The sequence below is a fragment of the Carcharhinus amblyrhynchos genome, chromosome 15, assembly GCF_965287045.1.
Source record: "Carcharhinus amblyrhynchos chromosome 15, sCarAmb.v2.hapA, whole genome shotgun sequence".
Classification (NCBI taxonomy): domain Eukaryota; kingdom Metazoa; phylum Chordata; class Chondrichthyes; order Carcharhiniformes; family Carcharhinidae; genus Carcharhinus; species Carcharhinus amblyrhynchos.
In genome coordinates this window covers 49,147,212-49,165,297 of record NC_137338.1, presented here as the reverse complement: position 1 = coordinate 49,165,297, position 18,086 = coordinate 49,147,212, and the positions used below count along the sequence as shown (strand labels likewise).

At 41.7% G+C, this 18,086-nt stretch overlaps 1 pseudogene; it reads right to left on the bottom strand.

Annotated features, from left to right (window-relative positions):
* Positions 1 to 3,935: 3,935 nt before the first annotated feature.
* Positions 3,936 to 18,086, bottom strand: part of LOC145352873 (nucleolar and spindle-associated protein 1-like) — a 131,226-nt pseudogene continuing 117,075 nt past the window's right edge.

The following is an 18,086-nucleotide window of genomic DNA, read 5'->3' as shown; positions in this document are numbered from 1 at the left end:
CCACTTCTGACCTTGCAATGGAAGGAAGGTCATTGATGAAGTGACTGAAGATGTTTGAGCCGAGGATACTACTCTGAGGAACCCCTGCAGTGATGTCCTTGAGCTGAGCTGACAGAATGAGTATAGCCGATGGCAGCCTGAACCTATGAAAATTGATGAAGTTGTGGTGACCTCACAAAGACTGTGTTTGTCACCTCCTGGATGCACTTGGGTGCGGAAGTATGCAAAATCCCACAGAGGTCCTGCAGGAGCCCTGGAAGGAGCCACTGGTATAGAAATTGCAACTTTCAGCAACACTGGCAGTGATTGCCCTTCAAGTTTCCGTGGCACCACATCATGTAGAAAATGGCAGATATGACAAAGCAGTTCTCTGGACATGTATAGTCTTCAACAACAATGGTTTTTAGATATCTGCATTTATGTTAGGAATGTCTATAAACCCTGATCTAGTGAGGCAAATCAAGCAATCTCTGGGGTTCATCGTCTGTGTGTGGAGCAGGCCCTGCCATCCTTTCCTCTTCACGTTTCTTCTCCTAACTTTGTTAAGCCATTTACCTTTATTGATATCTTCTTCTTCTTCTTCTTCTCTCCTGCCTATGAGTGCAAGATCACCAGGCTCCACTTTCCATAGGTTGTCCTCATTGTGGTTTCAATGAGAGAGACTTTACAATTAGCATTTGTCTCCTAACGACTATCCTTTGCCCACTCATCATCTGAAGCTGTCCCTCAAATTTCACTGACTCATGCCCTGGCCACTTCATCAATGCCCAGTCCTTACTTTGTATTTTGCTTTAGAAACACCCCACACCACACAGCCAAGTGGCCACAGCTTTGGCCAATACTGCATCCTGAGCTCTCATGCAGACATTGTCCTATGCTTCACTCCAACCTGCGGCACATCTCAGCACACAACCAAGGATTCGGAGCACTCTCATCGGTCAGTGTGCTATTGCTAACTCTCTAATGGAATGTAGCTGTTTGCCCAGACAGCCAATGGTGCAGAAATGCCTTGGCAGTCAACAATTACGTAAATCAATGCACCAAAGGTTAATTGCAGAGCAGCAACCAGAGGCAATCACACACAGAAATGGTGCTTGAATGGGGATAATTGTGAGAGTAGTTGGTCTTCAGGCATGTCAATTGAGTTACAATTGAATGGTCTCAACTGCAACAGGGTAATGATCGCTGATACGTTTTTCCATTAGCCTTGACATCCCACCACCAGAGGAAGTGCCTGTCTGCACCCCACTGCCTCATCCAAATGACTGCCCTGTCCTCGGCTTCTCTGTGAGGTCCTTCCAAGAGGGACGTGGCCCAACAACAGAAGACATCCTCAGGAATGGTGCTTTTCATACTTGACAGTTGTCCTGGCCACCTCCCGTGAATCAGTCAACTCCCCTACCCACCCTTTTCCCCGAGTCAATCCCCACCCAGATCTCCCTCTCGAGTCAACCCTTAATCCCATCCACCCCCCACCCCCATCAGCACCAGTCTCCCCCGAGTCAACCCTCACCGAGGTCTTCCCGTGAGTCAACCTGGTGAGTGGGGATAGGATTATGGTGTATGGGCCTGATAATGAGATGCAAATGTATTATAATGATGTTCCTGGGAAACGCAGCCCACCTGTGCTGCGGAGGGGGAGGGACCATCGTGACAAGCTTTCACACCAACCAACAATACAACTTTGGCCTTTCCACAATATTTTCCCCTCCCATCATCAAACCCATCCAATGCAAATATGAATGGAAAATCCCAGCCTTAAAATCTGTAACTTTAATCCTTCTAAGAACTGCACAGGAAATTATTTGGGATGGAAGAGAGCTACAAATTGTCAACAATTCTGTAAGGAATCTGCTGTAGTTTTGAAGACGTGGGCAATCGAAAAGCAAAACGATTGCTGCAAATATTTCTGAAGGTTGGAAATCAAATTTTTTTCCATATAACAATTTGCTACCACCACACTCCTACTGTGTCCACTCCTATATTTTAATCTGGTAGTCACAAACCTGATACATGTTGGCAGATACTGAGAACAGCAATGCATGAGTTTCTGTTACCCAACCTCTCAGGAGCGTTGTTTCCCCGATACTGATTGCCAATGGATATTGTTGTAATAGGATTGGTGTTGAACCACAGCTGTTTTCACATTCAATACAAGTAAGTGTGCCAAGCGTCTGTAGATACAGGATCTGGGCAGTTTGATTTTGCTACCTACTAATCTTCTGGCATAGCTACTTTCTTTTTGTAACATTTCTACCATCCATTACCAATGCTTTCCTTGTTATTTCTGTATCTTTTTAATGCTTTTCATATTCTGCTGAACCTTCATCAAGACTTCAATTACTGTCACATTTCTAGGGTTTTGCAGACAACATCCAGTTATTTTTGCTTCTATCTAAATGTTCCGTCTATTTTCTGAAATTCCCCTTTACAAATTTACATTTAAACAATCACTGAAATAAAAAAAACTAATTAGTAAGATGGCACAAGAAAAATAATAACTGCACCTAAATACAAATCAATGCTAATTCTTCGGACATTGTTGTAAAGGAAACATCACCAATGGGTCAGTTCATACGTTGCATGGGTCAACCTGACTCAAAACATTGGATTTATTCACTCTCCACAGATGTTGTCAGACCTGCTGAGTTTTTCTTGCGTTTTCTGTTTTTGTTTCAGATTCCAGCATCCGCAGTATAGTTTTATATATATGAGGTCACTTATTTAAGACGGAGATGAAGAGGATTTTTTTCTGTAGTTTGAGAGTCTCTGGGACGCTCTTCTTCAAAAGGTGGTGGGACCAGAGTCTACATTTAAGTCAAGAAGCAGATAAATTCTTGATAAACAAGAGGTGAAAAGTTATTGTGGGTAGATGGGAATGTGGAGTCAAGGTTTCAGTCAGATCATCCGTGATCTTATTGAATAGCAAGGGAGGCTGAAAGGGCCAAGTGGTCTATCCTTGTTTCTAATTTGTATGTTCACATGATCGTCCTGTTTTTGCTGGCTGCAGATGGGCTAGCAGACTGCCCAGTGCAAACCTGTCCTAAACAGGTGGAAAATACACCAGTTATCCAGTGGGGTTTTCCAGTCCCCCCTCCCAGGATTGGAACCTCACTTCCAAAGTCAACAGATTTTTGCTGCTCTGTTTTCCATCCATAGACCCATAGAAACATTACAGGACATTCGACCCATCTCGCCCATGATTCTTACGGCAGGCAGGAGTGGAAAGTCCCACCCAGCATTTCCATGGCCATCTTAATCTAATATTTAAAAGATGCTCAGAGTATTTAAATGTATACTTTGTCTCTCTCACATTTTATGCTGGCAGTTACAGTTCCATCTCTTCAAATGTATTCCCCACTGAGCATGTGGCAAACAAGGATCAAGAATTTCCTTTGAATTTCACCCACTCCACTGTCAGAACATTGCTGGAAGCATCATGGTACTGCCATTTACTTGTATAATTAGAATTTCTGCTGTACTTTTGGTGAAGTTGGAGCAGCTCCAAAGGAAATTCCAGTCATGAGAACATAAGGAGAGCATGGACCAAGTAAATTCCATTTTGCCAAACAAGAAAGGCTCTGTAGTGATGTATCACCTTTCATATTCTGGAGCATCACTAAGTATGTTATACCGTTTTGTAGCCAGTAAATGCAGCAGCAGTCAATTTGTAAACAGTGAGATCCTACACCCTGTAATGACCAGTTAATCTGGATTTGGTGTTGTTCATTAGGGAAATAAATAATGGGCAGTACACCCGGAGAACACTTCTGCTCCTCTTTCAATAATTCCATGGGATCTTTTATGTTTACCTAAGAATTCATCAGTTCTTCAGTAATGTGCTGACATGTTAGCTAAAATTATAGTGAAATGGGATTTGGTCTCATAGCTTTCAGTGTCAGCCCACTCCGACCTGTACAACATTGGATTCAAGTTTAGCGGTATTTCCAATGTCTTTCAATTTTAGTTTTCTTTGGTCGAGAGATGGCCACACGTGTGTGAGTTTTATCAATGAATGGCAGCAGACTGTTTGACCGTAACATTGTCTCAGTCTTTAGCTGCAATCAAAATGTATGCACTTCAAGCTCAATGGCTGAACAGCAATCAGAAATAAGATTTTCTTCTTCCCAACCTAGAGCTCTGAGACAAGTTGTTGTACACCTATCTCATTCCCAAGAGTTCAACATGGGGATCCAAGTTGATCTGTATGCTCACCTACTCACTGAACTAATCTCATTGCTGCCATGGGATGTTCAAACTCAATATTCATTTTAGCCTTTGAAGATGAATGTAATAATATCAAGCTCTGAGGCAGATTTGAGATGATGATTGACACTCAGCAGGAACACAGTGTGGCATACAGTTGGAGGGGGGAGAAAAAGCCAGCTCAAGATACATCTGTAACATCATTTGAAGGAAGAATAACAAAAAATTAATCATCACATCTATTATACACCCACTCGATTGCGTCAATTCAGGTTCACATCTCTAACACTTGTTGCCGTGGTTATGGAAAGAAGTGATGCATTTTTCATATAATTGATTCTGCTCCTCTTTCTGATCCCATTTTGCATCAAAATGTCTAACTAAAGCAAATTAACAATAACAGCTAATCCTGTGTGGTGTTCTTTATTGCTCTAAAAAAATCATTATTGGCACCAATAAAAAAAACTTCTTTGGTTTATGTAATTTGCAAATTACAAATATATCACCTATTGTAGAACACCAAAGAGTCGTACAAAATTAGCATTCAAGCAAGAGTTATAACCTCTATCATTGAGGATGGTGAAATATAAATCCAAGTGCATTTTATTCACCTGGCTGGGTTTATGAAAAAATCACAAACCTCGATGAATGCTCCAAAAGTGCTGCAATGTTAGCTACAATTCTTAGATATGTGGCCAAACATGCCCTCCCATCATGCATGTGCACTCGAACATCCTTGAGCATCATGTGTTACTAATCACTTGTGCCGAGGTGAGTGGGTGGGATGATGTGTTGTACTTGTCAAAGCCAGCATAGTCAGTGGCTGAATCAATGGACAATAGAACCATGCAGCTGACAATTCATTGAAGTGAAATTTGAAGCTTAGGCCTTGCCTAATCCAACTAAAGTCTTTACCATCCTAGCAGCCAACTCACTAGGAACTAGATTATTTTGTCTATTACGGTCTGAATGTCATTTGATGCAATAATTTTGATCGCATCCTCTTTATCAAAATTTGTCAGATACTGGAAGGAACAGTGAAGAGAGACCATCACTAAGATGACCAGATCAAATGGTAAACAAATTGGCATGCACTGGTATGCTCATAACATGATTACATTAAAAATAATGAAAGGGAAAAAATGTAATGAATTATTCATAGATTCACAAGCTATACAACTTCAACAGCAAATAAACAAATCTCTGAATATTCACATTTACAAAATAACAACCGACTCTTACTTTTCTCCTTGAGTTATATCTATCAAACAAGCCCAGCAACCAGCTCATATGTGTCTGATCTACTGGGAACTTCAGCACAGTATTAAACGGTGATTTCCTGCTGGTTTCGTAAGTTCCCCTCCTGAAAGAAATGTTTTGTGGGATCTTAAGAGAATTTGGGAGCTAGTCAGTCTTGGTGAGAAATCTGGCATGGAGCTCTCCAGATTCACTGGTCACTTTTCTTGCAGATCTTGTCTCCATAACTGCCAAAAAAAAAGAGTGGGCATGGTTTCCCGGCTCTTTGAGCAGGGAACCGACTCCTCTGAAATCAGGCACCCCGATCACTGGGGTAAAAATTAGTCTCCCCCCCGCCCCATCCCCCGTCCCCCGTCCCCCACCTCCACCACGGAGATCTCTGTGGCCTCCTTCCGGCCCCCTCTGACCAATGGAGATTGCCACACTACAGACCAATTTGGCTGCAATTACCCTGTTGCTTGTGTCTATTTGTCTGTTCCTGTTCTCTTTTCAAAAATAAACACTTTTTTGTATAGACAGCCAAATAGCTGGAGCAACATTCTGTTTTAGAAAGACTTATGCCTAACTTGGCAAAATGGTAACTGGAATGAATAAAATTATCAAATTCAATAGTGGCAATTAACTCACTTAGTCTACTGAACAAGGTTACCTTCACATTGAGCAGAGTTCTTGAAAACAAAACTTAATGTTCAACAAAAAGTGTTACTGAGGGATCACTTTGGGACCAGTGACCATAATTCTATTAGTTTTAAGATAGCTATGGAGAATGATAGGTCTGGCCCAAAAGTTAAAATTCTAAGTTGGGACAAGGCCAATTTTGATTGTATCAGGCAGGAACTTTCAAAAGTTAATTGGGGTAGTTTGTGGGAAGGCAAAGGGATGTCTAGTAAGCAACAGGCTTTCAAAAGTGTGTTAACTAGGGTTCAGGGTAAAAACGTTCCTCTCAGAGTGAAGGCCAAGGCTGGCAGAAGGAGAGAACCCTGGATGCTTTAGGATATTAAGGCCCTGGTCAAGAAGAACAAAGAAGCACGTGACATGCAAAGGTAGCTGGGATCAAGTAAATCCCTTGAAGAGTATAGGGGGTGTAGGAGTAGAGTTAAGAGAGAAATCAGGAGGGCAGAAAGTGGACACGAGATTGTTTTGGCAGATAAGGCAAAAGAGAATCCAAAGACCTTCTACAGATACATAAAGGGCAAAAGAGTAACAAGGGAGACAGTGAGGCCTCTTAAGGATCAACAAGGGCATCAATGTGCGGATCCACAAAAGATGGGTAGATCTTAAATGAATGTTTCTTACCAGTATTGACTGTTGAGAAAAGCATGGATGTTAAGGAACTTAGGGAAATAAATAGACTTGAGGGGTGTACATACTACAGAGAAGGAGGTGCGGGACGTCTTTAAGTGCATCAAGGTAGAGAAATCCCCAGTACCTGATGAAGTATAACCCAGGACATTGTGGGAGGCTAGGGAGGAAATTGCAGATCCCCTTGCTGAGATACTTGAATCGATAGTCACGGGTGAGGTACCTGAAGATTGAAGAGTGGCAAATGTTGTGCCTTTGTTTAAAAAGGGCTGCAGGGAAAAGCCTGGGAACTACAGGCCAGTGAGCCTCACATCTGTGGTGGGTAAGTTGTTGGGAGGTATTTTGAGAAACAGATCTAAGGCATTTAGAGACGCAAGGACTGATTAGGAACAGTCAGCATGGCTTTGTGAGTGGAAAATCATGTCTCACAAATTTCATTGAGTTTTTTTGAAGGAGTAACCAAGAAGGCAGCGCAATTGATGTTCTTTATATGGATTTTAGCAAGGCCTTTGACAAGGAAATGCATGGTAGGTTGTTGCATAACGTTAAATCTCACAGGACCCAGGGTGTGGTATTTGTATGGATACAAAATTGGCTTCTTGTCAGAAGCTAGAGGGTGGTTTTTCAAACTGGAGACCTACGACCAGTGGTGTGCCTCAGGGGTCAGTGCTGGGTCCACTGTTATTTGTCATTTATATTAAAGATTTGAATGAGAATATAGGAGGCATGGTTAGTAAATTTGCAGATGACACCAAGATTGGTGGCATAGTGGACAGTGAAGAAAGTTATCTCTAATTACAATGGGATCTTGATCAATTGGGCCAGTGGGCTGACAAATGGCAGATGGAGCTTAATTTAGGTAAATGTGAGGTAATGCATTTTGATAGATTGAACCAGGGCTGGACTTACTCAATTAATGGGAGGGTGTTGGGGAGAGTTACAGAACAAAGAGATTGAGAGGTAAATGTTCACAGCTCCTTGAATGTGGAGTCACAGGTGGACAGAGTGGTGAAGAAGGCATTTGGTATGCTTGGTTTCATTGGTCAGAACATTGAAAACAGCTATTAGAACGTCTTGTTGAAGTTGTACAAGCCATTGGTAAGGCCACACTTGGAATACTGTGTGCAATTCTAGTCACCCTATTATAGAAAGGATATTATTAAACTAGAAAGAGTGCAGAAAAGATTTACTAGGATGCTACCGGGATTGAGTTATAAAGGAAAGGCTGGATAAACTGAGACTTTTTTCTCTGGAGCACAGGAGACTGAGGGTTGATCTTATAGAGGTCGATAAAATAATGAGGGGCACAGATCAGCTAGATAGTCAATATCTTTTCCCAAAGGTAGGGGAGTCTAAAACTAGAGGACAAAGGTTTAAGGTGAGAGGGGAGAAATACAAAAGTGTCCAGAGGGGCAATTTCTTCACGCAGAGTGTGGTGAGTGTCTGGAACAAGCTGCCAGAGGGAGTAGTAGAGGTAGGTACGATTTTATCTTTTAAAAAGCATTTATATAGTTACATGGTTATGATGGGAATAGAGGAATATGGGCCAAATGCGGGCAATTGGGATTAACTTAGGGGTTTAAAAAAAAGGATGGCATGGACAAGTTGGGCCAAAGAGCCTGTTTCCATTCAATAAACCTCTATGACTGTAAGTTCCAGTTTAGATTGAACCAAAATAAAAACAGTACATTTTGGTCATGACCTGAAGTGGGTCACAGATGACTATTTAACATAATTGATGCAAATAGGTTGAACTATACATTTGTAATGGCCATTTTCCTTTTGATAAGTCATTTTTGAGTCTGTGGATAGGTAATAATAGCCATAATCAACAAGGGACTGTAGGCACACTTGGTTGCCCAACTTCAGAAGCACAAATGAAGCAGCTGAGGAGGCAGGTCCCAGCTTTACCTCAGCCAGAATTGGAATTGAAAGTATGGCTGTTGATATTACTTTGAACCGCACACCAGCCCATCTTTTAGTTTAAACGCATTGAAGCTTAGTTGAGAAACGTACTAGTTATGAAATTCAGACAGCTGTTTTCCCATCTCCAGACTTGCTCCTTATGCTGCTTGTTTAAAGCATTTGTGTATAAAATTATGAAGGCATAGATAGGGTGAACAGTGGGAAGCTTTTTCCCAGGTCGGAGGTGACAAACACAAGGTGTCATAAGTTCAAGGTGAAGGGGGCAAGGTTCAACACAGATGTCAGGGGGATGTATTTCACACAGAAGGTGGTGGGGGCCTGGAATGCACTGCCAAACAAGATGGTTGAGGCGGACATGCTGCGATCGCTTAAGACTTATCTAGATAGCCACATGAACAGACTGGAAATAGAGGGATACAAACAAATGATCTATTTGGGCGCATGACTGGCACAGGCTTGGAGGGCTGAAGGGCCTGTTCCTGTGCTGTATTGTTCTTTGTCCTTTAATCTTGCCTTCTCCTTGTCTCTGAGATAGATCAAGGGGTTGTTGTGTAATCCTGCAAAGCCTGGTTCAGTTATACCTGGATCATTTTTATTTGCTGTGATACACTTTCCAAATTGGCTGGGATGATTTCTCCATTACCGCCATATCGTTGCACTTGAGTAAATTCTGCCTTGTTTTGCTTGTTAGCCACTTATTTTAACATTCAAAAGTTCCATGTATGGAATTTGATCTGGTTTGACTTTTTTCTACTTCGGTGCCTGGCATGCTGGGCAGCTTCCTGGTCCGAGTCTTCATCATGCCATGTTTATCATTGCCCTTGGTAGTATCTATGAACCTGACATTAATTTTGATAACAGTGCCCACAGGATGTTTTAAGACTCATTTTTCGTTTAAGAAGGTTGCAGTGGCATGTGTGTGCTGGTTTAACCCAGTTGGTGATTGTGGGTAATTGGTCAATTTTTGATGTCTAATACACTGGGCTAAAAAACAGAGTGTGCTCTGCAGATTCTTCTGTTTATTCACTGACTTCTGTTTGATGGCATTCCCAAAAGTGCCGAAGTGTTTTCTTTCTCATTCAGCATCCAAACTGAAACTCTTGCTGATGAATCTCGCCTAATGAAACATTTTCCAGACAGGGGTGACCTACCTCAATTCAGTTTTCCCAACTGCAGTGGGAGACTTGAATCCAGGCTTCACAGCTGCTCCAACAAAACATGGACTTTTGCCAGCCTTTGATTGAGCAGCCATTCCTTTGGATATATTAGCTGCTCCCTCAGGTGATAAATGTGCACTGAGTCATAGCAGAATTTCCATCAGCCACACTTCTACTTTCAGTCCCAGTTTCTGTGAAATGCTTAAACTCTGCAAGGCATTTCCTTTGTCAGAATCATTTTGATTTCCATTTGGCACTCTCTTGTTTTTATTAGACCCCTTTGCCCCACCATTTAGTCACATTATAGTCTTCCAAGTTTTCCATGTGAACTATATTCCATTTCATTTCTTCTGCAGCTTTCAGAACAGCTTTTGTTGAAGACGGGGTGGCAGTGGCACTCTTTTGCAGTGGCCGACCCTTTTGCTCTTGTTAAAGATGCTCTTGCAAGCTTTTCAGTAACTCGTCTGCCTTCAGGTTGGCCTTCAGTCCATACTGCTTGGAGAGTCACTACAGCTCGTTGTACTTCAGTCACTTGAGCTCTATTGCTTTGCCCTTCAGACATCTCCTGCTGCTGGCCTAGTCACAGCATGGTTTACTTGAGTAATGGCCTCTGGTAGATCTCTAAAAGTGAATCTGCCATGGTGTCTGGACAAGTTCAACCTTTTGGTTTGCAATGTCAGTGTTGTTGGTGGGGGGCTCCAGAATCTTTCTCTCTTTGTCACTGCCACTTATATTCTGCATCACCTTTGTGCTTCATAGAGAGTTCTTACTCATCACTAGAAAGTTATTGCTGCTCAATCCTGCCTGTCAGCCAAGAACGTACAAATCCATCCTACCGGAGGTACCAAAATTTGTTTCATCTGCTGCACAGGGAGGTGGGTGGGGTGATATATCATACTTTCAAAGCCAGTGTAGTCAGTAGCTGAAGCATGCAGCATCCATTTACTGAGGAGGCAGTTTGAAGCTCAGACCTTGCATAATCCAACGTCAATCTTTTATCAACCTAACAGCTAACACATTGGCAGCTAGATTATTTTATTCATTATGGTCCGTAATGCAAATACTTGATGCAAATAATTTTATACAATCCTCTTCATCAAAATCTGTTACATGTTAGGAGGAACTGGCAAAGACAGACCATTACCAAGATGGCCTGATCAGTTGTTTAATGACATCAGTGTGTGTTGAGCACATTGAATACATTAAAAATGAAAAAGGGGAAGCAATGTAATGGATAATTTACAGGCATACAAACTATACTACTTCGAAAACTAAATAAATCTCAGCACAGTCCCTGATATCCTTCTCAATGTCTCACCATAGGCCCCTAAGGTTCTGCCCATCAATGGTCCCCTGCGGTTCCATGGGTTCACAAATAGTTTTAGTCCCGTAGCATACTATTCATAGATTGCATAGGGGAGAAGGGTAGGAGAGATGATTTAGCCCCTCAACAAAGTGGAAACCATGAACTAAAATAACCACAATGACCATACAAGTCCCAATTAAGAAATTATCAATCACTCTTGGTAACTTCTACTTCAACACAAATCAGAATCAACATAAATTAAACATGAATTAAAAGGCAAATGATGCTTCAAGTAAAAATTCCATCTTAAATAGCTAAATAATAAAAATTCCCCTTCACTCTGTGTAGCATTACAGAATTTCACAGATCCACAAGATGCTGTTGTTTATTCACTCAGGATAGGTCAGGATTACTTCCCAACAACAGATGTCACCTCTAGGATTCATCAGTATGATTATCATTAGCAAGGCATATATCTATCACCCCTCTCTTCCTCAGGCAATGACTGCACTGACAGCATAGATTTCCAAAATTCCTTTTCATCGACCAACAACTAACACTGTTCACAATTTGGCTCCTTCTGGTAAATCACCCAGCACTTTAATGTCTCTGGGCTAGTCATGCAGTATTCAGGTTTTAGACCTCTTCAGCTTTCCCACACAGTAGCTTGAAGAACTCCTGCACCCCTGTGCCAATTGTCTTCTGCCCCCAGATTTCCTTTGGGTCTGCTAGCCACAGAATTTTCACATGTCAATTTCCTTCCAGTTGGCACTGCTTCCAGCTCAAGGCTCACCAGGTCACATGGACCAATATTTCTTACTATCCAAAAAAATTACAACTGATCCCTTTACAATTGATGTAAACTCTTAAAATCCTTTGCAAGCATTCCCACAGACTTGTAGGTTGTGTAGACACCTTAACGAAATTACAAATTTACCATACTGCTCCCATGTTAAAGGTCATCACGATATCTCCCAGCAGAGTGTTGGGTCAGTATTAACGGCATGCTAATTAAAGGCAAAAGGGTCAGAGTCAGAGAAGGGGAATAAAAGCAAACAGTCATCCCTCTTGGCAAAGATTAAAATCCTACTCAATGATTCAGGCACAGTTGGTAAGGAGTATACTAAGTTAATAGAAAAGATTAATGAGAGGTGTGAATTCAGTAAAAAAATATCGGCGGGCACTGTCATGACCTATTGAAAGCCTTCCTTTAAAAAGCGTCTTTAATGAGGTAGTTTCCATGGATCATTCCATGTTTTGTAGACCTGTTGACCAGATTTAGTCTTTCTGCATAATATTTAGTAAAACAATTATTATAGACAAAACTATGGACAAATGAATAGAGACAAAATTTAAGTCACTAGTGAAGTTGCTTCCAATAATGGTCAGAAATTTGTCATTAATGAGTCCAGAGACGTGTGTAGAAATATGAACGTCATAGTCATGGATATACAGTGACGAAATACTGGTCAACCAGGCCACAGGTAAACAAATGTCTGTTCATAAAATGAATATAGTTGAAGGGTATAGTGATGATCAGTTTGTCCTTCAGTGAAATCCCAAATGCTTTTAGTGCTTTCCAGTCATTCTGCTCTTGAAAGAACTTTAATTATTTCAATTTTTTCCTGTACCCTTTGAATGCCTTACATAAAGAAAGACGGGCTTTCCTCACGGCTGAAAGAATCTAAACTGTTCCAAGACTATAATATAAGGCCAGCAGAGAAAAGATTAAATTCAGGAGATTTGGGTGGGGCATTTTCCCAGCCCACCTGCCACGGGAATTGTAGTTGTCATGGGATGGACCATGCAAAAGTCCATTGACCTCGGGCGGGATTTTCTGGGATTTGGGCTGAGTGTGGCTGGAAAATGCCACTCTTGGTATGTTATGAAATGGAGAGTCATAGGGAATGGAAAGGCTAATAAGTCATGATGATAAAACATGACAAACATACATCAACCATGGCAATTAAACAGCCAAGGTTTATTCCTTATGATTAATTGGAATTAATTATAAAATCCCAGACTCTGAGAAAGTGATTAAAGTAAGCAAAACTCCTTGGAGCTCACATGCTCACGTGTTTTGTACTGAAGATCCTGAGAAACATAATATGGTAGATTAAGGGCTGGATAATGGTTGTAAGCGAACATGACACAATGAATAAACACTTCCAAAAGCCAATTGCCCAGGGTAAGTGTTCAGGTGATATATTCCTAAGTGAATGGTTGGATGCAACAATAAGAACATACAGAAAAACTTATGGATGAGTTTAAATATCAGTTGAATGTTCAGAACGATGGCCAAGAAGTGAGTGCCAGGAACTGGTAGAATGGAATGAGAAAATGAAGAGTAAGAAAGCACAGTGCAAGGACTGATAATGAGTGTGGAAGTGACTTGTATCAGAAAACAACCCTAGAGTAGAGGAAGATCCTCCCATAATGTAAGAGGGAGATCTCACAGTGGTTGTCCCAGACATAAAAGTACAAGTAGAAGCCACAGCTTGCAAAGATTATACAATGAACATCTACAGAAGTCTCAAATCAGAACCAGAAACAGAAAGCATCATGATCATGAAGTTTCTTTGTTTATCAATAACCTTGTGGATAAAATAATAAGAGAGGCAACAAAAGAAAAAGAATTAGATAGTTGGAGAGGATTTGAAATGAATTCTGAAATAATATTAGAGTAGGGGCAAGCAGCTTTGTCATGGGTGGAACAGAACTGAAAAAATCCTTGCAGGTTGCACTTATAAGGCTAAAGTGAAGGGAGATTTTGAAGAGTGAGCAAGTGATACAGATGTTAAAGTGGATTCTCCCACAGGTGGATTAATCATGAAAATCTTTTTAAATATTTTGTTTGGACAAGATGCCAGTTTTGACGTGTTGGAGTCAATTCTATGATGAAACAACTAAAAACAGGTAATGCATTCAGGAAAAATCAAAGATTTAAAAAAATTAAATCAGCAGAAACGTGTACTTAAGATTCTATCCTGAGGTGATCCAAAGAATCTGAAATAAGTCCTTTCCAGCATGGTGTTATATGCTAATCTTGCTGATGGGCATTCGAGTGCACCTGCTTTCATACTAATTCCTATGGCTGCAAATGGGTAATGTTCCACAACGTAGAAAATTAAGACATTTGAAAAGAGTTTTTAAAAGTATTTCAGCTGCTGAAATACCGGTTGTTTTGGAGTCAGTGACATGTGTTACTATTTGTCAAACATTTTAAGTACGAATGGGCATACTGGAGTCGTATAATTGCTCACTGTGGAATAATGCACATGTTGCAAAAAGTGAATGAGAAAAGGCTGCAGATTGGCCTAGCTGGCTTCAAACAATTGCTGGAAAGGAACTCTCTAAAATTAAATGGCTGAATGCAAGCTATCAACGTTCTGACTGTTGGACAAAAAGAAATGCATATATGAAGAATATGTTAGGGGTCCTAGCGAAGAGGCATTTCGTAATGTAGTTGTTCATATAGAATATTTATATTTTGGATTGAATTCGTTTTGAAATTTTGGTTGTGTATATTAACTTCATTTTTTATCTGAAGAGAGAGAGAGAAGGAAACGTGTTGGCTCCATAACAATTGTCTTTAATTGTATGTAGGTGGTGGGCATTAAGTGGCGATGTGGTTGAACCCCTTTAAATAGACTTAGAGTGATATTTTATATTCCTCTCACTGGTGGGATCTTCCAGTCCTGCCAAAGTTAATGGAATTTTAATTGGCTCACTGCATTTTTCAGTCCCGCCCCTTCCATGACCGGGCCATAACATTCTATTCATAGACTAAAACTGTGGGTTGTGGATCTGTGTGCCTGTGAAGTGTAAGACTGTAGATTAACATAAAAGCGTGTAAAGGTTGGATGTAGTTCCATCCTTCAACAACTGGCTATCGAGAGGGGAACAGTATGTGCCACAATGTAGGAATCACTTTAAGTCTTTTGCATTGATTCCTGTTTTGTACTGAACATGACAAGTTCTAGGGTGGAATCATTTGTCAGATTTTATAGTGCTGCTGCTGATCTCCTGAAAATGCCACTTTCAGGATTTCCCGATCTCCTGAAAATGCCACTTTCAGGATTTCCCGCACGTTTATATGTAATACATAATTTGAAAACAGCTTGGCTTAGGGAAAACTCTTAGGTCATTGAAGGAATAACCTGTAAAATCAATTGTTACATATGTAATATATGTATACCATGTCTGGTTATCAACAAAAATATCGATCACTCAACAAATGCATCCCAGCCGTGCACTGTTTTTAATGTTTAAGTCATTTTCAGCAATTCTTCAGTGAGCTCTAAGCATTGTGTAATCCACCCTACTCACTATGCAACGAGGCATGCAGTAGGAGAATGTTACCTTATGGGTATGAGCAGTATAATCAGAACTCCAAAGCAATCCTAGTTGGACATTTTCACATGAGTATGGAAAATTCAGGTTGCACTGAAGTCCCACGAATTTGGCATTTGGGAAGACTTTAAAACAGAAGCAGCGAGTGAATAGTGCGGCAAGGCTTTCTGTGTGCTAGTGTGTCATTCTCTCAGCGCACATTCTCCTGATATAATGTTTGGAGGTTGTGTGTGTCCACACTGCAATGACAACAATAAGTTATGTTTTTGGTTGTTATGAGGACATACAGGTAAGAAGCTAGAATCACAATAGAACTGTTTTTTTTAAAACCAGAGTGGTGATTTTATTCCTATCTGCATGAGAGAAGTTGGGGGATTGAGCAATCAAAATCTCTTGGGTTACTCACGCTCTCTGAGCTGCTGATGGTTAACTATAAGACCTTTCAAATTAGAGCCTTGTCCACTGCAGCCAGGACACTGGGGGAAATAGACACTAACAGGGTCTATTTCCCCCAGCAGCTAAATTGAGGTCGTAGGGAAAAGATCTTCAAACCAAAGGAGGCCAAAATGGATCCATTTCTTCTACTTTTCTGGAGCTCTCTGTCTACCTTTTTTCCAAGCCTTACCTGTGTTGGTGAGCAGCTTCCGGTCAAATGATTTTTCACCTATCTCAGCTCAGAAAGGGTGGAAAGATGGGTACCATGTTAAAAATGGGAGGTAGCATACATCTGGCCTCATTTCTGGAGTGGTAGGTGAGATTCTAACTCACCCATGGCCAAAATGAGTCCAGATTTAAAATTGAGTCTCTCATTTTTAATAATCTTTCTAGAACCTCAGCTGGTGAGTTGCGGCATTCAGTTCCTGCAAGCCATCTGACAACCATAGGAGAGGGAAGGTAATATCCAGGAACCTGTGAAAGACTGATATCTACCTGGCAATGTGGAAAAGTGTCCAGGGATGTCCTGTACACAACACACAGGATAAATCCAACCCGATCAATTATCATCCCATCAGTCTACTCTCGTTTATCAGTAAAGTGATGGAGGGGGTTATCAATGGCCTTATCAAACAGCACTTTCTCAGCAATAGTCTACACACGGATGCTCAATTTGAGTTCGGCCAAGGCCACATAGTTCCTGACCTCTTTACCTCTGGTTCAAATCTGGACAAAAGAGCTAAACTCCAAAGGTGAGGTCAGAGTGACTGCCCTTGCTGGTAGGAATTCATGTAATGCCAACCTAATTATTGATGCAGTTAGGAGTTTCCTGATGTTTTATGTAGCTGGCAGGCTGGTTGGTGCGTCATCATATCTGGCTTACATACCTAAATGGCACCCATACATCAAGTTACCCAACATTGAAGTAGGAGAGGACCCACTGGCCACTGTGAACTCTGGCCCCCAAATTTAGTGATGCTTCTCTCAAAGTCCTACTCAATGCAGTGGGGGCCAAGAGGGGCATCCAATATCCAAAGGATGAAAGGAAGAAACTGAACCCTTAAACCAACCCTGCATGGGAGGAAGTCTCCAGGGTAGTGAGTGCCCATTGGCTTCCACCAGAGGACTGTACCACAATGCTGGAATGGGTGACCTCCTCTGCTGCACCAATGTAAGTGAACCCTCAGCTGCTCATACTCACCTCACTGAATGGCCCAAAGACATTGGCCTCTTTGGCAACGGCATCAACTGTGCGAGCCATGCATAAAATAACTACTCAACATGAAAAGGTGATGCTTTATAGCTCCCCTGCAGTCCACCTAGTCTGTTGATGGAGAGGGCACTGTGGCTCCCTGACCCTTCCACTCAGAGAGCTCAGATGCTTTCAGGGCAGGGGAAGACAGGATTAGGCCTTGAGGGTACCAGCAATGATTGTCATTGACATGCCTCTGTTAGCGTTATCCTTCGCTCTGCATGGGCTTATCGCTCTGGAGGGTACTATCTCAGAACCCTTCTGGACAACCTACAGTGCATCAATCGTCTGACACACAATCCAGGGGGTTATTTGTAAGACTGGAATCATGAGAAAGATACATGAAACCCAGTTGCTGTTAACTCAATCCTCTGTCCTCCAACCCACAGAGGACCGAGGACATTGGGGAGAAGGAAGAAAGTGCAACTGTAGACGTTACAGCAGTCACCTTACGCTCCTCCAGTGCAGTGACACAGAGGGTCAAGTCTTACATTCTGGTCATTCACCACACAGACACCTGTCCATTAGTGGGAGGAGGCAAGGTCAGTCAAACTTACCGATACTCAGAGGACGGCCAGGGAAGAAGCATCTGGAGATGTCCAAGTCCAATGACAAGCTTTTGGAATGGGCTTTGCACGAGATGCTGAGGAAGTTGCAGGAGGTGGGAAATGTCAGGCAGAGCTGTTAGTGGCCCTCAACAGAGTGGCACGTGAGATGGAGCAGTCCGACCACTTGTTCTCTGATAAAGTTCTCCAAGGGGAGGATGTCTGACATCACGGAGAAACTGTCCAGGAAAATGGCCATTTTCTGTTGCAGATGTGCACAGATCTGCATTCCATTGCTGTATCCATGGGTGAGGGGTTTGGAACACCTCATCCAGGTCCCCTTTTCC